Genomic DNA, 27,902 nt, shown 5'->3' on the forward strand with positions numbered 1-27,902 from the left:
GGAGTCTGCAGGTTGTTAGTGGGGCCAGGTCTTGGTGCTGACATGTGGACGTCCGGGAGAGCTCATGCCGATCAGTATTCCCTGGGGCCTCTGCTACCAGTGGCCTTGCCCCCAGAGTGAGCTATAGTCTACCTCCACCTCCCCAGGAGACCCTCCAAGACCCCTAGATAAGTCTAGCCCAGGTTCCTATGGAGGTACTGCTGGGTCCCAGTGCACGTGAGACCTTGTATGCACCATCCAAGAGTGGAGTCTCTGTTTCCCTCAGCCCTGTGGAGCTCCTGCACTCAAGCCTCACTGGCCTTCAAGGCTAAATACTCTGGGGCTTGTTCTTCCCGATGCCAGACCCTCAGGATATCTTGGACAGCTATTTTTATGTGAGGACGTCCCTGTGTAGCCTGCTTGGGTTTACTATTTTTGGGTGCGTGGACTGTTTTAGTTTCGATGTCTACCATCTCTTTCCTCAGTGTATGCTGTCCATTATCCCCTTAATAGGAGGTGTGATTGATGTGGTGACCAGAGCCGGCACTGGATATTGAACAGGGCCTCCCCTTTGTTCTGTGGTTGTCACTGCCCTGTCAGAAGTAGTTTTGCTCCCTAGTTGTTGGGGCAGAGGCCCCCAGGTCTGTTTCTGAGCTGTGTTTCTGATCTGCAGTACAAGGTAGGCAGGATTGGAGCCCTCCCACTGGGAGAGAAGCCACTGAGTATTCCTCCTCTGGAGCTGTTCACCTGTGGGTGTGCTCTGTTGTGTCACCTTTCACCCACTGTGTGAGCTCTCAGATTACACTGTTGTTGGCGCTGCTCTCAACCGCACTTTAACCATGGGTAAGCGGGCAATTGGCCCTGGTGTCTCTCAGGCATTGTTTTCACCAGGTCACCAGCGTAGATCCACTGAAGTCAGGTCCTGGGATGGCAGTACTCATGGATCTGGACCCACTGTAGGCACTATGGGGGCAGCTCAGACTCTGGCCTGGCCCAACCCCCAAGTGTATGTGCCCACAAAGTCTACAGCTGCTACAGCTAGACTCACCTTGGCTGCAGGAGCACGCATCGTCCGTTCAGATGTCCTCTAGGTGATGGGTTTACAAAGCCAGTCGCGGTGGTGTCAGTTTGTGGTTTGCGCAGTTGCAAGGAGAGATTGCGGCTTTTCTTCCTTAGTTGCGTGGCCCCTGGGGCTCAGCTGTGGTTTCAGCCCCACCTCTGCGTGTAGGCCACCCACAGAGGTCTGCTCCCAAGGCTGTCCCAGAGCACATGAGTCCGCCTGGCCAGGAGGGGGCATGGAGGTGGCTGTGGCCAGGGTCGCCGAGATTGCCCGTGGAGGCTGGGACAGGGTGCAGGGGAGAGGTCAGCGGCCGCTGGGGTCGAGGGAGCCCCTTTGGGGATGGGTCGCATGGGGGAACCCTTCCTAATGTCCAGAGAGGCAAGGGCCAGCATGTGGGGAGATTCAGACACTAGTAAGAACAGGATTTGGTCTTTCTATGTATGTAAAGTTGGAGAAAAAGTATATACATATTCTTCCTTAGAGATTTCTTACTCTGTCTTCAGTTAGTTAGTTAGTTAGTATCTTCTAACTGTGTCTTCAGTTACCATCTCTCTGTACCTTGATGACTCCCCACAGAAATCTCCATCTGAGATCTTCCTTCCCATCTCAAGACCTGTATTTACCAGGTCTCAGTTACCTGTATTTTCATAGCTCAGAGACATCTCAAATTTAATATATTCAAGACTCAATTTATTTTACCCGACAAGCTTCTCCTTTGTTCCTGCCCCTTGCGCATCACTCAGCAATGATGCTTCGCTTCTGTGGTGGTCCAAGTTTCCTCCACGAGCATTCCTGGTTGTGGATTTCCTCACTCCCATCCCCTCAGGCTGTCTCCTCTCAGCCAACATCAGTCCTCTCCGCAGGTTTGCTCTCCAAAACCCACCTTCCAACACCCAACACCTGTCCACACCGGAGGACACATGTCTCAGGCTGGGGCCCACGGGGCTGTGGCATGGACCATCTGTATAGGTCTCACTCGGTCCTGCTGGCCACAGACTGGTTGCTGCGCCCTCCTCCAATAGCCCTTGAAGCTCCCCTTCTGTCCCAACTGATTTCCCCACCAGTGAGGGGGCTTCCCTTGATATGGGAATCTCTCCTCTCCTTCAGTTCCCCCCTTCAGGGGCAGAGGGCCCATCCTGTTTCCTCTCATCTTCCTTATACAAGGTCCTCTGTTAGTGTTCAGCAGGTGCTCTGTGAGAATTGTTCCATTTGTAAATGTATTCTTTTTTTTTTTTTTTTTTTTTTGCGGTACGTGGGCCTCTCACTGTTGTGGCCTCTCCACCTGCGGAGCACAGGCTCCGGACGTGCAGGCTCAGCGGCCATGGCTCACGGGCCCATCCGCTCCGCGGCATGTGGGATCTTCCCGGACCGGGGCACGAACCTGCGTCCCCTGCATCGGCAGGCAGACTCTCAACCACTGCGCCACCAGGGAAGCCCTGTAAATGTATTCTTGATGCATTCATGGGGAGAGGTGAACTCCACACCATCCCACTCCTCTGCCATCTAGGCTCCTAGCCCCATTCGATATTTAATTTCTGGTTAACATTCACTTAGCTTAAAAAAGATTGAGAAAGAAAAGAAAAAATATAAAATTCAAATGCCATATAAGGCATTGCTGAAGGAATAATCTACACCATAAATATTTATGAGATAAAAATATCCACAAAAAATTAAAAATAGTAATTCCTCTATTTTCACTGCAACTTTTGATATATGTATGTTTTACCAAGTCATAGAGATATAGTGTTATGACTTGGAAATTTTTATGCTTGAAAATATCAGAAAATATGCATTAAAAATATGGATTAAAATATGCATTATGCCATCAGTGATATTATTAAAATGATGAAATCTGGACATTTCATTCAGTTTAATCATTATAATACCACCCATTTCCCCTAATATATCAGAGATGCATGGAGATTCAAGCTAGTCCTGATTCTGACTTTTACCCTCTGCATATGGCTATCAGTAAAATCTCCATATTGTTTTAAATTATATATTAGCCTGTCTTTTTCTCTCATTACCTTGTAAACTATTCAAGCCTAGTGGCTATTTGTCTCCAACATTTAGCACAGTACAGAGCACATGAGAGAAATTCAACATGCATTATATAACCGAACGTAAATGAATGTCTTTATTCATAAAATGCTTTCTTGTTTTTCAAATTGGATGCCTGATTGTCATTTATCATGGAAATGACACTCTTGACAACCCAGAAAGGAGGCTTAATTGAGGTTTAGAGAGAAGCATTATAGAATTATTAGTTTGTGTTCCTATGACCTCATACAAAAATCATTCCCAATATACGTATTTGACAATAGGTGAACAGCTTATCTTTCATTATTTCCCATGAGTTTATACCTTGTGTGGCCAACATTAAACCATAAACAACGTGAGGGTGGCAACTTAACACTGCACTATATAGCCAACATTTCTATAGTACCTAGTGTGTTGCCTGATTCAAAATAGGACTCAAGTCATATATTTTTGTTAACTATGTCTGCTATAAAAGAGTAATTCACCTCAGCAAATATTAAGTATTTATTGAATCCAACACTATGCTCAGCCTTGCATATAAACGTTAAAAGGACAGTTCCTTCCCTTAGTGTTTATAACCTACTAGAGAATGAATAGTTATCAAGGAGTTAAAATGCATGGTGATAGGCAGTGTGTTTGGGAAAACTAAACCAGGCTTCTTTGGTTTAAGAAAGTCTTCAAAGAACTCATGTCTATGCTATGAATTAAAGAATAGTAAGAAACTAGATACTTTGAAGAGTTGCTGAGAGTTTTCTAGAAAAGAAGGCAGTGCATGACCAACTCTTTTAGCAAGAGAATTACATGATAACATCTGTATTTAAAAAAATATCATTGGGCTTCCCTGGTGGTGCAGTCATTGAGAGTCCGCCTGCTGATGCAGGGGACACGGGTTCATGCCCCAGTCCGGGAGGATCCCACATGCCCACATGCCGCGGAGCGGCTGGGCCCGTGAGCCATGGCCGCTGAGCCTGCGCATCCGGAGCCTGTGCTCCACAATGGGAGAGGCCACAACGGTGAGAGGCCTGCGCAAAAAAATAAATAAATAAAAATAAAATAAAATAAAAAAATATCATTGGCTGTATTTTGGAAAACAGTTTGGTGAGAGTCAGGTTAAAGTTGGTCAAATACCAGGTTGTTTCATTGAGCTCCACAAAAGAGTTATGGTCGTCTGTAATAATGTAATATCACTGAGAATGGAGAGAATAAGACAGATTCAGACACTAGTAAAAAATAGTCTTAACAGGACTTGACCTTTCTATGTATGTAAAGTCAGAGAAAAAGTATATACATATTCTTCCTTAGAGATTTCTTACCACTGTGTCTTTAATTATCATCTATCTGTATCTTGATGAGTCCCCACAAAAATCTCCCATCTGAGAACCTCCTTCCCATCTCTAAACCTATATTTACCTGCTCTCAGTTACCTATATTTTTATAGCTCAGGGGCATCTCAAATGTGATATATTCAAGACTAAATTTATTTTACCCAACAAACTTCTCCTGTGTTTTCTATCTCAGAGGATGGCACTAATATCTCCAAAGCTGCTGAAGCAGAAAGCTGAATGATGATAAACCCTCGACATACCTTCTCTCAAACTATACATATGTGGAAACACGAAGTCCTACTAAGACTATCTTGTTACTAATGCCTGAATCTGTCCTCTTCTCTCCATTCTTGGTTATACTTTAGTACAACCATAACTTTTGTGGAATTCTGTGAAACAGCCTGATATTTGATCAACTTTAATCTCGCCGTCATCAAACCACTCTAGGTAGAAGTTTCAGAAAAGCAGTAAAGCCAACCAGTCCTTGTCAAAGAAACTTTCTTCCCTGTGATAATAAGAAATACCATTTCAAGGTAGAATGGAAAACTTTAATTTAGCTAGTAGGTACCTTTCACCAACATTTCTATAAAACTTTATAAATCATGTGTTCAAAATACCTAAATCAAAACTGTGTGGTCAATACATTTTGGACTTATAGAATACTTCCCCCAGGAAAGTACTTGCAAATAATTTACAAGAAATTTAAGAATTAGCATCAACTTTATTAAAGAAGATTAAAAAAATAGAGAACAAGCTTATATATAGCCTTACAAGCTCATGGTACTGATTCTATACAGCTTCTGTAATAGACTGCATTGGATACACAAATTACCAAATTAAACTGAATTTCAAAATATATTGTAAATGTGTATCCAGAGTAAAGCAATAATCTTTTTAAAATATCTCCAAGATTTATATTTACTTGTGTTAAATACTCATGTATTTATGTATTTATATAAAGTATAATTGATTTACAATATTATATTAGTTTCAGGTGTACAACGAGTGATTCAGTATTTTTAGGATTATAATCTATTAAAAGTTATTTCAAGATAATGGCTATAATTCCCAGTACTGTATAATATATCCTTGTTGTTTATCTATTTTACATAGTAGTTTGTATCTCTTAATCACATACCCCAATCTTGCCCCTCCCCCTTCCCTCTCCTCACTGGTAGCCAATAGCTTGTTTTCTATATCTCTGAGTCTGTTTATGTTTTGCTATATACATTCATTGTTTTTACTTTTTATATTCCACATATAAGTGATATCATACAGTATTTGTCTTTCTCTGTCTGACTTATTTCACTAAGCATAATATTCTCTAGGTCCATCCATGTTGCTGCAAATGGCAGAATTTCATTTTTTTGTATGGCTGAGTAACATTCCATTCTCTCTCTATATATATGTGTGTGTGTGTGTGTGTGTGTGTGTGTGTGTATACACACACATACATACATACCACATCTTCTTTATCTGTTTGTCTATTGATGAATACTTGGGTGCTTCCACACCTTGGCTTTTGTAAATAGGAATGCTGTGAACGTTGAGGTGTATGTATCTTTTTGAATTATTATTATTTTGTTTGTTTGTTTTTTCTGGGTATATACTCAGGAGTGGAATTATTAGATCATATGTTATTTCTATTTTTAGTATTTTGAGGAACCTCCATACTGTTTTTCATATTGGCTGCAGCAATTTACATTCCTGTCATCAGTGTACAAGGGTTCCCTTTTCTCCATATCCTCATCAATAATTGTAATTTGTAGACATTTTGATGGTAGCTATTCTGACAGGTGTGAGGTGATATCTAATTGTTATTTTGATTTGCATTTCCCTAATAATTAATGATGTTGAACACCTTTTAACGTGAGTATTACCCACCTATATAACTTCTTTTGAAAAATATCTATTCAGGCCTTTGCCCACTTTTTGATTGGGTTATTTGGGTTTTTTTGAGATTGACTTATATGAGCTGTTTGTGTATTTTGGATATTAACTCTTTGTCAGTCTCATTGTTTGTAAATATTTTCTCCCATTCCCTAGGTTGACTTTTTGTTTTGTCAATGGTTTCCTTTGCTGTACAAAAGCTTTCAATTTTAATTAGGTTCCATTTCTTTATTTTTGCTTTTGTTCCTTTTACCTTAGGAGACAAATCCAAAAATATATACTGCTACGATTTATGCCAAAGGGTGTTCTGCCTATGTTCTCTTCTAGGAGTTTTATGGTTTCTGGTCTTACATTTAGGTTTTTAATCTATTTTGAGTTTATTTTTATATATGGTGTGAGGAAAAGTTCTAATCTCATTCTTTAACATGTGGCTATCCAGTTTTCCAAGCACCACTTATTGACAAGACTGTCTTTACCCCGTTGTATATCTTGTCTCCTTTGTCATATTAATTGACCTTATTTATGTGGGTTTATTTCTGGGCTCTGTATTCTGTTCCATTGATCTATATGTTTGTCTTGTGCCAGTACATGCTGTTTTGATTACTGTAGCTTTGTAGTATAGTCTGAAGTCTGGGGAGGTTGTATCTCCATATTTGTTCTTTTTTCCCAAGATTGCTTTTGCAATTCAGTGTCTTTTCTGTTTCCATATAAATTTTAGGATTATTTGTTCTAGTTCTGTGAAAAATGTCATGGGTATTTTGATAGGGATTGCATTAAATCATACATTGCTTTGGGTAGTATGGACATGTTAACAGTGTTACATCTTCCAATTCAAGAGCACAGGGTAAATTTCCATTTCTTTTTATCAACTTCAGTTTCTTTCATTAGTGTTTTATAGTGCTCAGATTATGGGTCTTTTACCTCTTTTGTTAAGTTTATTCCTAGGTATTTTATTTTTTGATGCAATTTTAAACGCATTTTTTACTTTCTTTTTCTAATATTTCATTATTAGAATATAGAGAAGCAAGAGATTCTGCATATTAATCTTGTATCCTGCAATTTTACTGAATTCATTAATTAATTTCTAATACATTTTTCAGTGGAGACTTTACGGTTTTCTATATAAAGTGTCATCTGCAAATAGTGACAGTTTTACTTCTTCCTTTCCCATTTGGATGTCTTTTATTTCTTTATCGTGTCTGATTGCTGTGGCTAAGATTCCAATATTATGTTAAATAGACATGTCAAAAGTAATCAATCCTGTCTTGTTCCTGAATTTAGAGGAAAGGCTTTCAGCTTTTCACCGTTGAGTATTATATTGGTTGTAGGTTTGTTTTAAATGCCCTGTGTTATGTTGAGGTATGTTCCCTCTATACCCACTTTGGTGAGAGGTTTTTTTTTTTTTTTATCATGAATGGATGTTGAATTTTGTCAAATGATTTTTCTTCATCTACTGAGATGATCATGTGTTTTTTCTCTGTCCTTTTGTTAATGTGGTGTATCACATTGATTAATTTGCAAATATTGAACTATCCTTGCATCCCTGGAATAAATCTAACTTGATCATGGTGTATGATCCTTTTAATTTATCATTGGATTCTGTTTGCTAATATTTTTGAGGATTTTTTGCATGTATATTCATCAAAAATATTGGCCTGGGATGAATTGGGAGTTGGGATTGACATATATACACTAATATGTATAAAATAGATAACTAATAAGAACCTGCTGTATAAAAAATAAATAAAATTCAAAAAAAAATTTTTAAATATTGGCCTATAATTTTCTCTCTTTGTACTTTTTGTCTGGTTTTGGTGAAGGGTAATGGTGGCCTTGCAGAATGAATTTGGGAATGTTACGTCCTTTTCAATTTTTTGGCATAGTTTGATAAGGATAGGTATTAACTTTTCTTTATGTGTTTGGTAGAATTCCCCTGTGAAGCCATACAGTCCTGGATTTTGTTGACTGGAAGTTTTTTTAATTACAAATTCAATTTCACTACTAGTGTATGATCTGTTCAAATTGTCTTTTTCTTCTTGATTCATTCTTGGCAGGTTGTATGTTTCTAGAAATTTGTCCATTTCTTTTGGGTGTTCACTTTGTTGGTGTATAACTGTTCATAGTATTCTCTTTTGACTTTTTGTATCTCTGTGGTAATGGTTGTTATTCCTCTTCTTTTGTTTCTTATATTTTTTTTATTTTGGTACTCTCTTTCCATCTTGGTTAGCCTGCTAATGGTTTATTAATTTTGTTTATCTTTTCAAAAAATCAGCTCTTGTGTTCATTTACCTTTTCTATTATTTTTTGATCTCTATTTTATTTATTTTCTCTCTGTTCTATATTATTTCCTTCCTTCTGCTTACTATGGGCTTTGTTTGTTCTTCTTTTCCTAATTCTTTTAAGTGGTAGGCTAGGTTGCTTATTTGAGTTTTTACTTGTTTCTTGAGGGAGACCTATATTATTATGAACTCCCTTCCTAGAATTGCTTTTGCCACATCCCATACATGTTGGAAAGTTGTGTTTCCATTTTCATTTTTCTCAAGGTATTTTCTGATTTCCTCTTTGATATCATCATTAACCCATTGTTTTTTTTTTTTTTTAGTAACATGTTGTTTAGTATCCATGTATCTGTTTTTTCCTGTTTTTCTTCCTAGAAATGATTTCTAGTTACATACCATTTTGGCTGGGAAAAGTCCTTGATAAAATTTCTATCCTCTTAAATGTGTTGAGACTTGTCCTGTGGCCTAACGTGTGTTCTGTCTTGGAGAACATTTCATGTGCACTTGAAAAGAATGTGTATTTTTCTCTTTTTGGATGTAATGTTCTGTAGATAACTATTGAGTTCAACTGGGCTATTGTGTCATTTAAGACCACTGTTTTCTTGTTTAATTTCTGTCTGGATGGTCTCTCCATTGATGTAAGTGTGGTGTTAAAGTCTCCTACTATTATTGTATTGTCGTGTTGTCAGTTTCTCTCTTTATGTCTGTTTGTATTTGCTTTATATATTTTGGTGCTCCTAATATTTGGTGCATATATGTTAACAATTTTTGTCTCCTCCTCTTGTATTGATTATCTCTTGTATCCTTTATCATTATATAACACCCTTCATTGTCTCTTGTTACAGCCTTTTTTTTAAAGGCTATCTTGTCTGATATGAGTATTGTTACCCCCTCTTTCTTATCATTTCCATTTACATGAAATATCTTTTTTCATTCCCTTAGTTTTAGTCTGTGTGTCTTTAGCTCCAAAGTGATTCCCTTGAAGTAGCATGTAGAAAGTATTGGGTATTTAAAATCCAATCATCCACTCTCTGTCTTTTGATTGGATCATTTAGTTAATTGACATTTAAAGTAATTATTGATAGGTATGTTTTTATTGCCATTTTATTTCTTGTTTTCTGGTTATTTTTGTAGCTTTTCTCTGTTTATTTTTTCTTCTTTTTGTTTCCTCCCTTGTGGTTTGATGATTTTCTTTAGTAGTATGCTTGTGTTCCTTTCTTTTTAGTTTTTGTTTATCTAGTATAGGTTTTTGGTTTTTGGTTATTGTGGTGTTCATATATGATGTTATCTCTCCTTTGATTCTAAATAATAATCTTACTAGGTAGAGTATCCTAGATTGTAGGTTTTTCCCTTTCAGCACTTTGAATATGTCATTCCACTCCCTTCCAGCCTAAAATGCTTCTTCAGATAAATCAGTTGACAGCCTAATGGAGATTTCTTTTGTATATGACTCTTTATTGTTCTCTTACTGCCTTTAGAATTTTCTTTTTAACTTTTGAAATTTTATGATATTTCTTGGTGTGGTTTTTAGAGGTTTATCTTATTTGGGATGCTCTGTGCTTTCTGTACCTTGCTATATGTTTCCTTTTTCAGGTTTGTGACGTTTTCAGCCATACTTTCCTCAAATATATTTTCAATCCCTTCTCTCTCTCTTCTCCTTCTGGGACCCCTATATTGCAAATGTTTGCATGCTTAATGTTATCACAGAAATCTCTTAAACTGTTTTCATTTTTTAATTTATTTTTCTTTTTGCTGTTATTATTTGGTGATTTAAATGTATATTATATGACAAGAAAAATAGATGTTATGGAAAGAAATAACTATATTTGAAAAATGTGCAAAATAAGTGTAATATGAATGGCTGGAAAAAATGTAAAAAATAATGTATTTTGTGTCTATTTAAGCAATCAGCTTTTGTGAGAAATCCCAGTTAACTGACACACCTAAAATATTCATCACGTTTCATTTTTAAAAACCCATATTTATATATAATAGCATTAAGGAACTTGTGTCTTAAGTATTCTTATTTTTAAAAGAATGAAAATGCTCATTATTCTTTACGTCCATGATATCGACAATTTACTATTCTTGGAAAGAGAGAAAAGATGCACATACTTCCTCTGCATATGACTGATCAATTTTCCTAATACCCGTGAAAACATGAGGCACCTGCCCACATTAGGAATGTTGCCTTGGGAGTGCCTCTGCCTGGAATTCTCCCTCCAAATACATGGACATTTATCCCTTACCTCTTTATGTTGATTTTCTAATGTTACGTTCTCTTTCCCTGATTACCTCAAACTTAAAATTTCAACTCCACTGCCATCCTTTAGTACCATCTACACTGCTTACTTTATTTGGCTTCATAGTAGCAACCATCCAATATATGATATATATTGTATTCTTTATTTGTTCACAGTCTCTGTGCCCATTCTAGTATGCAGTCCCTTTAGATTACAGATTTTATTGATTGTTTTGGTCACTGCTATATCCCTAGAGTTCAGAACAATTACATGTTGAATGGTAAATGCCCAGTGCATTCATATTTGTGGAAAAATGATATTGTTTTTATTTCTAATATTCAAAATTATTGATTACAAAAGGGAGGTAAAGGATTCCTGTTAGCTATAGGTTTAAACATGGTGTCTTGAGATAAGACATGTTAACTAGCTTAATCATATTTCATAAATAGTGTGCTATCTTTAGTCTAATAAGTATATTATTAGAACATATAGACTAGAAAAATAAAGACTTAGGGAGTTTAATATAAATCAGTCTTTGTTTCTTTAGGGATGCTTTGGAAACCAGTTTTGTTCTCCCAAATCATTAATCTATTTTTCAAAACAAATATCTTACAAAAACACTTTCTATTCAAAATCCCCTGTGAGATAAAAAGCCATTCAGAGTAGTGGTTAAAGGCACAGACTTTGAAGAAGCAAGCCTCAGGTTAAAACCCAGCTCTTCCACTTATTAGCTATAAAGCCTTGGAAGAGACCCTTAATCTCTCTGCCTCAGTTCCCACACCTACAAAATAAGAATAATACAAATCACTGCTGTATTACTACTTCATATGGTTGCTATGGGGATTTAATGAATCAATGCATGTAAAAACCTATAGAACAAAGTCCGGCGAATAGTATGCAAATACACACACATACACACACGCACACGCACACACACACACATTTTAGTGCACAGAATACTGGGGTTTTTTTTAGGGATATTCTTTAAAATGTCACCTCCCTGTATCTCCCCTCCCTTCAAATTTAAGCATTTGCTTCCCAGACAAAATGTGCTAATTGGAATCATATATCAAAGGGCATATGAAGATAGAAGTGTGAAAAAGTAAATGCATGATTCAAAAGAGACTGCATGAAGCCGGACAATTAATATAATCTCAATCTATGCATGAAAATGATATAATACTTTTAAAAAAGGATGCATCGTAAAATCACAAGCTATGAATTTGAACTCTTGTTTTTCTTCTTGTGTCTCCTTGGGAAATTGATTTACCGGTACTCAAAAATAAAATGGAGACAATTATGCATGCATTAAATAATTTAAGTAATGTTGCTGCAAGGATCACATATATTGCTACTAGTGAAAAGCAGTTTATGATGATGGCAGCTGACATGATTTTCTCTCCAGGGCTTGCTATTGGATTTCAAATATAAAGAGGTTCATGATCTACAGCATTGCCCACTTCACCAGGAATGAATGTGGATCTATTGTAAGGTTGGAACCTGCATCATTAACTAACTCTATGTGGTTTACAAGAGACACATCTAAAACGGAAGGACGCAGGCATGAAGAATGTTAAGAATGGAAAAAGTTATACGATGCAAATTCTAAATTAAACAAAAGTAAAAAGTGGTTGTAGCTGTGTTACTATCAAACAAAATAGACTTTAAGGATAAAACAGTGAAACTGACTAAAATTATAGTCATTTTATAAAGACCATAATTATTTCAGGAGGAAAATATAGCAACTTAATTTAGCTTGCACCTGAGAATGCAGTTACAAATTTTTTAAGTGCAGGCTTTGTCATTTCAAGCATGAGAAATAAGCTCTAACTCAAATAAAAAGAAAATGTTGGAAAGCTACTGATTAGCTCATAAGGCTGACAGGAAGGTTAGAAAATTAGGTAAACAGAAAGAAAGACAGTGATACTAAGCTTTCACTACTGCACCAAGATTATAATGCAAGGAGCAGTCAGGCTACAGTGTCGCCGTGGACACAGCTGGAGCAACTAGATGCTGCCACTACTGCTGGATGCAGCTGCTGACCACCCGACGTCCTCAACAATCCTGGAGGATATGCTTTGGTGAATGAATCTTAGACCTTTCTCATCACCTGAAAATCGAGTCCAAGAATCCTAATCATCAAATCCTTTCTGGCTAGAAATAGATAGATGCTAGATACATACAAACATACATAAAATTTTATCTAAATGGATAGTCAATGAGAAAATTCCAAAACAAGAAATACATGAGAATAAAAATTTGCTTTTGCAAATAACAGAACAAACACTTCCAGTACAACTATAGCGCAAGGCTAAAATATACAGCTTTGTATGGAAATGACTACCCTGATGGATTTCAATTTCTCTTTTCAAGCCTAACCCTGAATGGATTTCTGATTTATTGATTCATCAGTAAGGAAAGTGGCAAAAATATCCTTAAATAATTCAAAGTGTAAAATCCAATCACCAAAAAAATTAATAGATTGTCTCACATTTTCTTCCACTTTTATGGAGCCACTTTTGATATGGAGTTCTGTGACCCTTTGGCCTAAAATAGTCACTACACAGAAGCTGGCAAATGGACAGGACAAGAGACAAGCAGACAGCCACTCCTCAAACAAGCATAGACTGCACTTCCAGTGCTAAGCTGAATTTGACATTTAAGTTAAAAGGTATTTTAACATAGATTCACACACATACACACACACACACATACACACACGAACACACACACTGCTATTACAAAATCAGTGTTATCTTACCTGAACCAAAAAAATCTCCTGATATCCAAAAGGCAGAATTTTTGTGAGAAATATATTATGGCTCTATATCCATGAATCTTGACAGGTTTAAAAATAATGTATTGTGACTGGTTTACTATTGCTTTGTCTCATCACTACAGAAAATAATAACTAGTTAAAATCAAGAAGGAAATTGCTGTAAATACAGAATTCCTATTGGTATAATTATTTACCAACGTAGATGAAAGTATGTGTGAGTGTGTGCATGTGCACGACTGTTGTAACACATTAGTGAACAGGAATCATAAATATATCACCAAAGCATTGTATTAGTTTTCTTCTTAAGAAGGAAAACCTTATTTTGCTCATGAAGATTTTTTAGAGAAATAGAAGTAGCACTATATTTGATTTTACAGAACAACAAGCACATAAATAAATTCTTAATTAAACATATTTAATAAGTAAAAGTAAATATAGTGTCACTATGTTATCTACTCAATCAAATAAGGCATAATCTAGAAGTGTCAAATTGAATAAAATAGCAATTTTCAATATACAGTGGATGCTCTGGCCCTCCAAATCAGCCATTTGGCAACCAGAGATTCAGCCAACTGCAGATCTTGTCACAGTTGGTTGAATCACGAACACAGAACTGACTAAGAAAGGCACACATTCCGGGGTTTGGTATGGAGGCCTTGGGGGGAAATTTGAGGGGGGAGTGTAACCAGTCCCCCATGGATGCCAAGGAATTACTGTTCTGTTTTTCAGTATATACTGTTTTTCAATATTACATTTTGTTAGGAAATTAAAAAGAAAAATTCCATTAATTCCAAATTAGTTATGTTTTCAGAAAATGTGCTAAAATTAGAGTTGTAGAAGGAGAAAAACAACCAAAGCCATTAACTGTAATTTTTATTATATCTTTGCAATGTGAGAACAGCTATAAAAGGCTCCTCTGTGAGAGCAGGAAGGTTAAAAATTTATAGGATAGATTGGAGAAGGACACTAGAGTTTGGTATGGCTTAGTTCTGAAAAGTGTTCACTGTTGAAATTCTTGGACGGTATGTAGAAACTGAGGTTGTGTTAATCACAAGACTGGATGCAGCATAATTAAGACTGGGGCTGTAAAAGCCATGATGAATAATTGAATATTTGTTGAATAAGTGAGTGAATAGCCATTGGTTGGCCAATTTGGGTTTAGCAAGGGGTCAGGGAGGAAAAGTTGAGAGCTGAGACCTTGGTAGTGTCACTGGAAATTTTTCCATCTATCAGCATCTTTTACCAAATGCAGTTCTATTATTTTCTTTCCTTCCGTAATATTAATTTCAGTGAAGTTTCAGGATACAAAAGCAACATTCAAGTATCAGTTGCATTTCTATACACTAACAATAAACTATCCAGAAAAAAATTAAGAAAACAATCATTTTTACAGTAACATCAAAAAGAATAAAATGCTTAGGAATTAATTTAACCAAGGAGGTAAAAGACTTGTACACTGATAACTACAAGGCATTAAGGAAAGAAATTGAAGAAGACACAAGTGAATGGAAAAATAGTGTGTGTTCATGGATTGGAGGAATTAATATTGTTAAAATGCCCATAGTATCCAAAGTGCTATACAGATTTAATAAAATCCCTGTCAAAATTCCAATAGCATTTTTCACAAAGGTAGGAAAAATAATCCTAAAAATCATATGGAACCACAATGACTCAAAACAGCCAAAGCAATCTTGTGAAAGAAGAAAAAAGCTGGAGGCATCACATTTTCTGATTTCTATTTGTATTACAAACCTATAGTAATCAAAGCAGTATAGTACTGGCATATAAACAAACACATAGACCAATGGAACAGAATGAATAACCCCCAAATAAACCCACACACGTACAGTCAACTGATCTTTAACAAAGGCGCCAAGGATACAAAATGCAGAAAAGATAGCTTCTTCAGTAAATACTGGATATCCATATTCAAAAGAATGAAATTGGACCCTTATCTTATACCATATACAAAAATCAACTTAAAATAAATTAAAGACCTAAATATAAGGCCTTAAATTGTAAAACTCCTAGAAGAAAAAATAAGGAAAAATACCTTTTACATTGGTCTTGGCAATGAATTTTTTTATAGGACACCAAAAGCACAGGCAACAGAAACAAAAATAAACTAAGGAAATAACACATTTCCTAAGGAATGGGAGAAAATATTTGCAAATCATATGTCCAATAATGAGTTAATATCCAAAATATTTAAGAAACTCCTATAACTCAATAAGAAAAAAATAACCACATTAAAAAATGAGCAATTGAATAGACATTTCTTTAAAGAAGAGATACAAATGGCCATAGGTTTATGAAAATGTGGTCACTATTACTAATCATCAGAGAAATGCAAACCAAAACAACAGTGAGATATCACCTCAGACCTCTTAGAATTGCTATTATTAAAAATTTAAAAAGATAAATGTTGGTGAGGATGTGGACCGTAGGGAACTCTGGTGCACTGTTGGAGGGGATACAAATTGGCACAGCCATTTTGGAACACAGTATGGAGGGTCCTCAAAAAATTAAAAATAGCACTGCTGTGTGATTCAGCAATCCCATTTCTGGGCCTATATCCAAGGGAATTATCATCAGGATCTCAAAGAGATACCTGCACTCTTATGTTCATTGCACCATTAGTTACTCACAATAGCCAAGATACGGAAACAAGCTAAATATCTATCAATGGATGAATGAATAAAGAAAATCTGGTATATATATACAATGGAATATCATTCAAACTTAAAAAAAAAAGAAGGAAATCAGCAATTTGCAACAATGTGAATGAACTCGGCGGATGATATACTAGGTGGAAAATAAACCAGACACAGAAAGACAAATACTGCATCATCTCACTTGTATGTGGAATCTAAAATAGTAATACTCATAGAAGCAGAGAGTAGAATGTTTGTTGTTAGGGGGCTTGGAGAGAGAGAAATGACATGATGGTCAAAGGGTGCAAAGTTTCAGTTAGGCAAGATAAATAAGTTCTCGAGATCTGCTCTACAGCATAGTGCCTGTAGCTAACAATACTGTATTGTATACTTAAAACTTGCTAGGAGGCAATCTTTTGTTAAGTGTCTTACCACACACAAAAATATAATGATAATAATAAAAGAAGGGCAGGAGGAAACTTTGTGAGGTGCTGGATATATTTATGGCCTTGATTGTAGCGAAGGGTAGCAGAATGTACCACCCCAAAATATGACTGTAGGAGTTTAGGACATGCCAACCCAAAATATGCTGCTTTAGGAGATTGATTATTTTGAGCTGTAGGTACTTGAAAGACATCAAATGCAGGGAGAGCTTTCACTGAACCCTCCTTATCAGCCTAAAGACAGATCCTCTAAAAGAACTCAGTTGTCATAAATCTCCTCCCTGGGAGTTTCGTCAACCAGGGAAGATTTACTCTTATCACAGGAGAGGAGACTAGAAGTGGACACCACAGCCAGACAAACTTTGTCACAAACAATCATACCTCCCATTTATTCTTCTGAGGGTCCATTCATCTTTCCTAAAAACTCTTTTACTCTCCTCTAAGATGCCTCATCTTCTCTCCCCTTTCCCTGTGAAAATGTTATTTAATCCTGATTCTAAGCTGCCTCTTTGAATTACTCATTTTCCCCTGGATATCTCCCACACATATATGCACATACATGAGGCATACATGTTAATAAACTGCTTTTTGTTTTTCTCTTGTTAATCTCTTTTATTACAGAGGTCTCAGCTAAGAACTCAGAGGGTAGAGGGAAAATTATTTTTCATCCCCTGTGATGGTGATGGTTTCATTCCTCAAACTCAGCAATTTGTATACATTAAATTTGTATAGCTTTTTCATGTCAGTCATACTTCAATAATTTTTTTTAAAAAAGTTCATACCGGTGTAATGGGTTTTAAGAGATTTCACCTGTATGTGACCTTAAATACACTCCCCAAACAAGAAAAAATTATTACCTTTCAACTGAGATATAACTTTTAAAATGTGTATTTAAGAGTAAAAGAAAAAAAATAGGAAGCTATACACATTCATGCTCCATATCTGAAAACAGAGGATGATCTGTATCATATTCAGTATTTCCTTATTCTCTGAGGAAACTAGTTTGAGGGCCAAGATCAAACCTTAATCATCAATATAATCCCCTTTGGCGTGCTCACCCATAATCTACAGCATAGTATTTTCACACAAATAATCGCTCTGTAAATATTTGCAAGTAAAGTAATTATTAAAATTTAAAGTCAAGAAGAGGAAGAGAATCAGACCTTGGATAGAATGTCAAAATAGGTATATAGCAAAACTTAAATAAAAGATAGCCACTCACAGATTTGCTTCGATAATCCATAGTAGTGAGAACAGATGGACCCAATTTTTTTTTTCAGTGAAAATGAGGCCAAGAACAAACGTCTTATTATGGTAACACATAAACTCACATATACACATCTGTATGTTAAAAATGTATATTTACTGTTTCTCACGTGACAAAATCATTCTACATGTATTATTTTGATGCTTCCAATAACCCTTTAGAGGAGAGATAGTCACTCCTTATATAGTCACATCCTAGTAACATCATTTCTTTGAAGAAGTCTTTGTTTTACATTCCAAATCAAATTGCTCCCTCCCTCCATGTGACATTACAATATATTACGGAGACTTTTATTACAGCAATTTTAACATTTTGTTTAAATTAGTTTTTAACTACATATTTTTTAACTATTTATTCCTTGGATACAAAAGATGAGCTTTGAAAGTATTTATTTCGACATAATGTTTCATTACATGTCGAATGAATGATGAAGTGTTTGTTGAATAAATGAATGGAGGAATTATTTTTCTCTTGTGAGATTAAAGGCAATAATTTTAGCCTATAGTTAGCAGAATAGGTGTGGGCATCAAAAATTAAGAAGGCTTAGATGGAGTGTTCTACATTCATAAACTAAATTAAGAGGAAAGTAGAGAGTGATTAATGTAGACAAGTATAACAGAGCATATGCTATCACTCCTAGTGTGGATTAGACAGCATGCTCCCTCTATTAATACTTGTTTACAGACCCATATAATCTTTGCCTTCAGTAAAATTCAAGAAATTGTCTGCTTTATACCCGGTAATAGAAAAAAGATTTTGGTTGAAGAAAGCATTTGGGGAAAAAGGAGAAAAAAGATGGTTGATGTGTCTGTTTCCTTTGTCTCACCATGGATTAAATTTGAGCATCTTAGATTGAGAAATGAGGGCCCCAAACTCTAAGTTTTATGGGAAGACTGTATGAGTCTCTAGACAGGGTGTTCAGGTAACTCCATATGGCAACAGATTGGCAAGAAGCCCTTCTCCTCCACTGAAAACTCAGCATCATTCTGACCCTCCAAGGAGGAGAAGTCCTCAGAAAATTGGGAGATAGCTCCCCTGGTGGCATTTCAGGATGACAAGTAGTTGTATGGTGAAACTTTATAAACCAGGGAAGCAGGTGTGGGCAGGTGGAAGCTGAAATAAGAGAGTAATACCAGAGTAACACAACTTGAGGACTACAGTTGTTTCTTTTCTTTTGGGTTTTTTTTTTTTTTTGGCCACATCCCGTGGCATGTGGGATCTTAGTTCTCTGATCAGGGATTGAACCCGCACCTTCTGCATTGGAAGGCAGAGTCTTAACCACTGGACCACCAGGGAAGTCCCAGGACTGCAGTTTATAAATTGACAAATGCGTATATGTGAAGAACACATCTTAGAGGACACTGAAGGAGAGAGCTTACTCACACCATCATATAGGACAGAGCCATCAAATCAAGAGCCATTTGAGTGGACAAGAGATGGAATTGCCAAGCAATTTTGAGGACCCAACAGAAACTGGAAACCATAAATCTGCCCCATCTGGCAGAGTTATATAGTTTTCTACAGCAAAGCTCAGGATGGGGAAAAAGCTTTTGATTATAGAGATCCAGTTTGGGAGTGTATTTATATGAAAGCAGCAAAGAGCAGGAGAAGGGAATTGAAGAGAGTGTGACCTGAAAGTCCAGTCATGATGACGAATTTAGTTTAGAAAATAAAGCCAAGAAGCAAATGATAATCTAAAAATATATGGAGGGATTTAAAAGCTGAAGTGAATGAAAAAATATATTTAGCAGAGATAAGTTTGTTATCAGATAGATTTCAAATTAATGGCTTAGAATGTAGTTCAGTTCAGGGAGATAATAAATCCTGACTGTGTCCTCAGGTGTTGTTTGCTGAAGAAAAATAAAGTGAAAGTTACTGCTATAGAAAAGATTAAGAAATTGTGAGGAAACAAGTTATTCAGGATAAGGCAAGAGTGGGAATAGAATAAAACAAAGTGAGTCAGATGTATATTCTTCCCAGAGGGCAGGAATATGTCTGCATTTTAAAAATGTATTGAGGAAAAGAAATTAACCCTGACTATTTTAAACAATTCCAAAATCCCATTCATTAAACATATAGGACTTTCTTTTTCATTCACAGCATGGTACTATTGGGTATGTAGTGGGCCACCTCCAGGGCAACACTGATATCTGGGATCCTTTCTTGCCCTTGGGCTATTAGGATTTTGCTGCATCTGGCTGGGAGATGGTGAGGGGAGGAAAAGAGCGAAGAGGATGGGGTGAGATGGAGGTGGTACATTTTAGGTCTGTTCACTTCACTGGCTAGACCTCAGTTGGTTCTACATAACTGCAAGAGAGCTGGGAAACTTAACATGGTTGTGTCCTGGAAAGAAAAGTCTTATGTGTCTCCTTTACTCTCAGTACATCATTTCTGGTGGTCAAATATATAGGGGCTTTTCCTCACAGCAAGCAATTCTGAGACACAAGTTGGGTGTCCTGCAGTTCAATTCAGTTATGACACTATCTACCTGGAGTTAGCATCAGATCCTAAAGGTTAAGGGCTCAATCACCCCATTCCCCCCACTTCAGAAGCCAGTTGCAAGACCAGGTTGTTATCTGTGCTTCTGAGCAGCTGACTCTAAATCAGAGGTTCCCACCACTCTCCCCTTGGTTCAATTAATTTGCTAGAGTGTCTCACAGAACCCAGTACTTACGAGAAAGAGTTTACTTACTAGGTTACTGGTTTATGATAAAAGTATAAAACTCAAGAACAGCCAGATAGAAGAGATGCATGGGGTAACATATGTGGAAAGGGGCTTGGAGGTCCCAAGACCTCCCCCTGCACCTTCACGTGTTCAGCAACCCAGGAGCTCTCCAACCTGTCCTGCTGGGTTTTTATGGAGACTACAATATATAGCCACAGTTGATTAAATTATTGGTTATTAGTGATTGGACTCAATATCCAGCTCTTTTGCACTCTCCAGAGATGGGGGGAGGGGTGGGACTGAAAGTTTTACCCCTCTAATCACGTGGTTGGTTGTGCTTGCAAACCCCTCATCCTTAGGGGCTTTCCAGAAGTCATTTCATTAACATAAACTCAGATATGGTTAAAAGGGGCTTGTTATGTATAACAAAACATGCTTATTGTAATTATCAAGTTATTAAAGATCATTAAATAAAATCAATTCATTTGAAATTTTGGCCCTGCTCATTTTATTTTTAATGTCTGTAAACCAGGCACAATTATTGTTCTTATTTTTTAACACCTTTGGTTTTGGGGGTGTTTGTTTATTTTTAATTGAAGTAGTTTATTTACAATGTTGTGTTAGTTTCTGCTATACAGCAAAGAGATTCATTTATATATACACTCTTTTTTATATTCTTTTCCATTATGGTTTATCATAGGATACTGAATATAGTTCCCTGTGCTATATAGTAGGACCTTGATGTTTATCCATTCCATATATAACAGCTTACATCTGCTAACTCCAACCTCCCACTCCATCTCTCCCCAACCCCTTACCCCTTGACAACCACAAGTCTGTTTATGTCCCTGAGTCTGTTTCTGTTTTATAGACAGGCTCATTTGTGTCATATTTTAGATTCCACATATAAGTGATATCATATGGTATTTGTCTTTCTCTTTCTGACTTACTTCACTTAGTATGATAATCTCTATTTGCATCCATGTTGCTGCACATGACATTCTTTCTTTCTTTTTTATGGCTGAATAGTATTCCATTGTGTATATGTACCACATCTTTTTTATCCATTCATCTGTCAATGGACATTTAGACTGTTTCCATGTCTTGACTATTGTGAATAGTGCTGCTGTGAACATAGGGGTGCATGTATCTTTTTGGATTAGAGTTTTCTCTGGATATATGCCCAGGAGTGGGATTGCTGGATCATATGTTAATTCTATTTTTAGTTTTCTGAGGAACCTCTATACCCATTTTCCATAGTGGCTGTATCAACTTGCATTCCCACCAACAATGTAGGAAGCTTCCCTTTTCTCCACATCCTCTCCAGCATTTATTTGTAGAGTTTTTAATGATTGCCATTCTGACCCATGTGAAATGGTACCTCATTGTAGTTTTGAATTGCATTTCTCTATTAGCAATGTTGAGTATCTTTTCATGTGCCTATTGGCCATTTGTATTTCTTCTTTGAAGAAATGTCTATTTAGGTCTTCTGCCCATTTTTGATTGAGTTGTTTGCTTTTTTGTTGTTGAGTTGTATGAGCTGTTTGTATATTTTGGAAATTAAGCCCTTGTCAGATGCATAGTTTGCAAATATTTTCTCCCATTCTGTAGGTTTTCTTTTTGTTTTATTTATGGTTTCCTTTGCTCTTCAAAAGCTTGTAAGTCTGATTAGGTCCCATTTGTAGATTTTTGTTTTTATTTCTATTGTCTTGGGTGACTGACCTAAGATATATGTTTCTGATTTATGTCAGAGAATGTTTTGCCTATGATCTCTTCTAAGAGTTTTAAGGTGTCATGTCTTATGTTTAAGTCTTTAAGCCATTTTGAGTTTATTTTTGCATGTGGTGAGAGGGTGTGTTCTAACCTCATTGATTTACATGCAGCTGTCCAACTTTCCCAAAACCACTTGCTGAAGAGACTGTCTTTTTCCCATTGTATATTCTTGCCTCTTTGTCAAAGATTAATTGACCATAGGTATGTGGGTTTACTTCTGGGCTCTCTGTTCTGTTCCATTGATCCGTATGTCTGTTTTGTGTCAAAACCACTCTGTTTTGATTACTATAACTTTATAGTGTTGTCTGAAGTCTGGGAGGGTTATGCCTTCTGCTTTATTCTTTTCTTCAGGATTTCTTTGGCAATCCTCGGTCTTTTATGGTTCCATATGAATTTTAGAATTATTTGTTCTAGTTCTCTGAAAAATGTCATGGGTAATTTGATAGGGATCACATTAAATCTGCAGATTGCTTTGGGTAGTGTGGCCATTTTAACAATATTAATTCTTCCAATCCAAGAGCACTGGATGCCTTTCCATTTCTTTGAATCATCTTCCATTTCCTTTATTAATGTTTTATAGTTCTCAGCGTATAAGTCTTTCACCTCAGGCACAATTATTTTTTTCCTTCTAGTTCAACAGACTATTAGGAATTCCTCACGAGTTCATAGGTATTCATGGTTAAGCATTCAACTTCTACCTGAATCTAAGAGCAAACCAGAAGCTGTTGCTTGAAAATCAAACAATTATCTGAAGAAGAGAGCATGTTTTTTTCTCCCAAATCTGAGATCTGCACTGTGATATTTGTATTAGGATTTTCCTGAAGCTTCATAAAAATTTTATATTTTCTACAGACAATTTGAGTGAATCTGGATTAGCTTGATCAAAAGCCCATGTGTAATGCTGCTTATGGCATCGTGGTATTGCTGCAGAGACTTTTCCTGCTGTGGGCTACACTCACAAGTGGAAGTGTTATGGCTTACTTAGTAAATGGGTCAGAGTAGTACACTCAAATGTAGTGTATTTTTGCCATCAACATCTAAACATTTTCACCAAAATTTTGCACCAGCTTATTGTGTCTCATCATGCTCTAGACTCCTGGAACCCCAGAAGCTTCACTGAGGTAACAGTCCTCTGAATTTTCTGGCATTTATCTTCTACTTTCTAGTCATGATAAGGCATTTAAAATATTTGCAAGGTTTTACTCGTCAAGTCCAATTATCTTAATGTCATCAGTATTATAGGCAAGACTGATGCTCTGTGAAGTGCTAGTGTGATGTTCTGTGGAACATCAGGATGGTTGAGATCTTTGTAGGCCTTTACTTGGCATAGATCAAAACCAACTGTGGAGATGTTCTGCTGTTTGCCAAGTAAAAGTAAATGACTTCTGGTAGGGCTTCATATAAAGAGAAACCACTTACCAGTTCCATAGTTGAATACCAGTATGTGAGGGTCTTTGTTGAATTGCTTTCTAGAACTGTAGCTGTAACTGGAGTCACTATATGAATAAATTGTAATAGCTCGTAGCCATCTCTCAAGACCAGTCTTCTTTCTACACAAGCCAAATATACATTAAATGCGGATGTGATAGTCATGACCACCCCTGAATCTTTAAAGTCCTTGATGGTAGCATGAATCTCTGTAATGCCCTGAGGAAGACTTATTGTACTAATAGAGTGATAGAATCAAGACAAAACTCCATTTAATTCCTTGACCATATAAAATGCCTATGGGAGTGGTTAACTATTGTGGCATTTCAATTCTGTAGAATTAATGTCATGTCAGGGCTAGTGTGAAGTAATAAAAATTTTCATTATTTTACCATCTTCATTGCTAAGACACCCTGGTAAATAACTTCAAGTTCCTTTAGAAAAGGCTAGGAGAAAGACTTACAGTATAAATTTTGACTGGGTAGCAGAACATTTTCTCAAGCAGAAAGGGGTTCCTCTTTTATTCAGAAGGCTTTGTGTTTGTGAACTGTCTCATATCTAGGAATTTTTTGAGGAGCAATCTTTATTACGATTAAAAAATTCAAACTTTTGTTCAAGAGAGCTAGAACTTTTCCACTTATACAAGCCAAGTAACATTTTAGTATAATACCCATCTATTTCAGTTCTTTACATACTATAATATATAAGCTAATGACAAAGATCTCCGAGGATAAAAACATTCCGATCATGACTGAATATTTTTCAATTATGATAAATATGCTCACCTGACTCTGTCATTTAAGTGCCATCACTTGACCCACACAATCCCAGGATCCTGCACTCAGTGAATTCAGGAAGCCCAGTTTAATGACAGCAATTCTCACAGTCATTTTGTCATTATGATGATATTCTCACAGAGCTCTCACGGGTGTTAGTATTCCCCTCACTAATGTATTTTTTGCAGTTTTGCTAGTATGCCAGTATCCATAGTAAGTGTATATGTGAGAAGCTCTTACATAAGAAATCAATTCTGATATTTCCATCTATCTATATCTTTAGTTATCTTCCTTTGCAGATTTTATTTAAAAATAATTTCTGCTATTTCATTTTTATTGTGTCAGCTATTTTTACATCCAGATTTCAGTCAACCAAACAAACGGAAAGGGACCCTCTCAACTTGCTTAAGCTGACACACTGAATAGGGAGTTTCTGCTTAGTGTATCATGGATACATAGCAAACAAGCTTTTCCCACTTCAACATTTCTATTCCACCCTGATCCAGCTCCTAGGGGCCTTTTCCACACATGCTGTCTAGGCTTTGCTATGTAAACTGCCAACATCTTGGAATTATTTAGGTCTGTATGGTACCTCTCCACAGGCCAGACTTTGCACTTGACCTCTTAGAGTACACAGGGCCTTTCTTTGAGTTTAGAAGCAATGAGTAGAGGTGGAGGTGGGTTCTTAAGAGCAGTCTCATGCATGAAAACTACTCCAGAAGAGCAAAGTCAGCTAAGAGGAAACTACCCACCTGACAGAGGAAGAAGGGCTATTTCTACAGACAGAGAAAGCTCTTAGAATTTGAACATTCAAGGTCTAAGCTTCATTTGCATTTTCCAATAAATGTGTGATCGTGAAGTGCCTCTGATGCTATAGGGATGGCTTAAGGAGCTGTTGACTGTGTAGCAGGAATGTACTGGGAGTTGAAACATCTGGTCATGTAACTTGCTTGTGCTGTTAGTACCTGCTTGAGTTCAAAATTATGTGCACATCTCCCTTAGTGATTAAGTATTTTAACCTTATTTTTTCTTGGCTTAGTGATATCAGAGACTCTTAGTGTGCCAAGGGAGTATAACATGACTTTGCCCTAAGTAAAGTATAATTCCCTAATCCAGGATTGCCTCAGGCTCCATGCAGTATTTTCGCCAGACATACTTTGAGTGCCATATCCTTGGTTCTAAGTCCAAGTAGCATAGCAACTCCTTTCCAACTTAAATACACTGGAAATCAGTTTTCTTTCTCTGGGCCACACTCATAGATATCAATAAATGCATTATCGCAGCACTACGTAAAATATATTTCTTATTCTCTTCCTTAACCTTGCACCATCAGAATCTTTTCAAATGTTACCATTCTGATTGGTGGCATTCCTCTCCTTCCCAATTAATGCTCCTGCTTTCATATAACATAATTAGCATGACCACAAATCACCCCATATTGACTGAAATATAAACAAAGTTATACCAGTCATCAAGGATCAAGGTTGAGTATGTGTATTTGTATTCTTAACACCAAAGCTTGCCCTACAATATCAGAAAATCATGATTTAAGGGGAATTGATATTTTTAAATGATCCCAAAATTAAGTTATCTAAACCCATGCTTTTACAATATTATTTTTAAATTGCAATGTATATTGTTTTCTTCAAGAAATAGGTAATCCTAGTGATAGTTCTAACAAATTTATTTAGTTGGTGGGAATGTCAATAAATTACTTGTACTTAAGCTGCAAGATGCATTTTAGTGTGGAAGGAAGTCTTTTTGAGAGAAACTCAAACAGTTGAGCCTTCTCTGTCAATATCACTGTGTTAGAAGTTGTGAACAAAGTTTCTTCCTTACAGAAAGGTGGCATTAACAAGAGCCTTAATTGGTATTTTGAGAAATAGTTGGTCAAAAGTGTCTTAGGAGTGGGTGAAATTATTATTCCAGTTCACAGCCCTTGGGAAATTCATCTTTATCCATGTAGGAGGAAAGAAACAGCTGGGAAACAACAAAGAAACAACTTCTCAAGTTCCAGAGAAGTTGAGGAAGATGGTGCTAACAGTGGAAATTTTTCAGTCCTTTAAAGACTCTTATACCCTAGTCTTTAAAGTACAGTCATAGTTTGGGTTTTTAACAAGGAAGAGAATCAGGAACTTATGTCATTCCTTTAAAAGGTAACTATTCCTGCCAAGATGATAACCCCACTTATTGGATCTAATATTGGTAGGTCTCTTTGTGATGTGAAATAGGTTTATTCTATGACCTGAATGCTTGTGTCTCCCTACAAATTAATTTATGTTGAAATACTAACCACCAAAGTGATGGTATTAGGAGATGGAGACTTTGTTATGTTAATTAGGTCATGAGGGCAGAACCTTCATGATTGGGATTAGTGCCCTTATGAATGAGATTTCAGAGAGCTAGCTCACCCCTTCTGCCATGTGAGGACACAAGAAGGTGCCAACCAGGAAGTGGGCTCTCACCTGACATTGAATGTGCTGGCGCTTTGATCTTGAACTTCCCAGCCTCCAGAACAGTGAAAAATAAATTATTGTTGGTTATAAGCCATCCAGTTTGTAATACTAGCCCAAACAGACTAAGACAGTTCATACTTTAAAATAGTAATTTATATAATTTTTCTTTTCACTTTTTTTTTGGGGGGGTGGGGTAAGTTCTGCTTCCTTAGAGCCCTGCATCTGAGGCTCAATGAGGGTAGACGTCAACAAAGAGAAAGGAGAGATCATTGAGCTTTGTATTTCCAGACAGAGTTTTTCAAAATAGACTCTTACAAAAACCCAAAGACAATAGTAACAAATTGATTGCAAGAGGGATCTACTTAAGAAAGAAGAGTTTTCTGATCTCCATAAATTTACATATAATTTTCATGAGCAAAATTTGAAGGAAAAGGAGGAATTAGCTAGACTCTAAGGAGGTAAAAACATTCTCTCTATAAAATATAGGAACATTATGCCAGGACTCACTGACCAGATACATTCCCATTTCCCTTAAGGTTCCTTAGACTAGTTATAGGTTGTTGTTGTTTTGGCTTATCAGAGTAAATCAAAAGGAAAACACACACACGCGCACATATGCACACACACACACACACAAAAGAAATCTGCCTTTCTGTGTGTCATGTATCCTGAGTGGATATTTTGGAATGACTTGGATGAGTTATACAAAAGTAGATTATTGTTACAAAAATAAAGGAGGTTCATGTCTGTATTCCAAGTAATATTTTTTTTATGAATAGGAGATAAGTCTCATTAATCAACAGTTAATTTCTGAACCTCATTTAAATAGAGATATTTAAAAATGA

The 27,902-nt window shown here is 36.5% G+C and overlaps 1 pseudogene; it reads left to right on the plus strand.

The window, feature by feature from the left end:
* Positions 1-1,274: 1,274 nt before the first annotated feature.
* The window catches only part of LOC114902456, a 30,535-nt pseudogene continuing 3,907 nt past the window's right edge, over positions 1,275-27,902 (plus strand).

Source organism: Monodon monoceros, unplaced genomic scaffold, assembly GCF_005190385.1.
Source record: "Monodon monoceros isolate NGI ecotype Baffin Bay Population unplaced genomic scaffold, NGI_Narwhal_1 Super_Scaffold_20, whole genome shotgun sequence".
Classification (NCBI taxonomy): Eukaryota; Metazoa; Chordata; class Mammalia; order Artiodactyla; family Monodontidae; genus Monodon; species Monodon monoceros.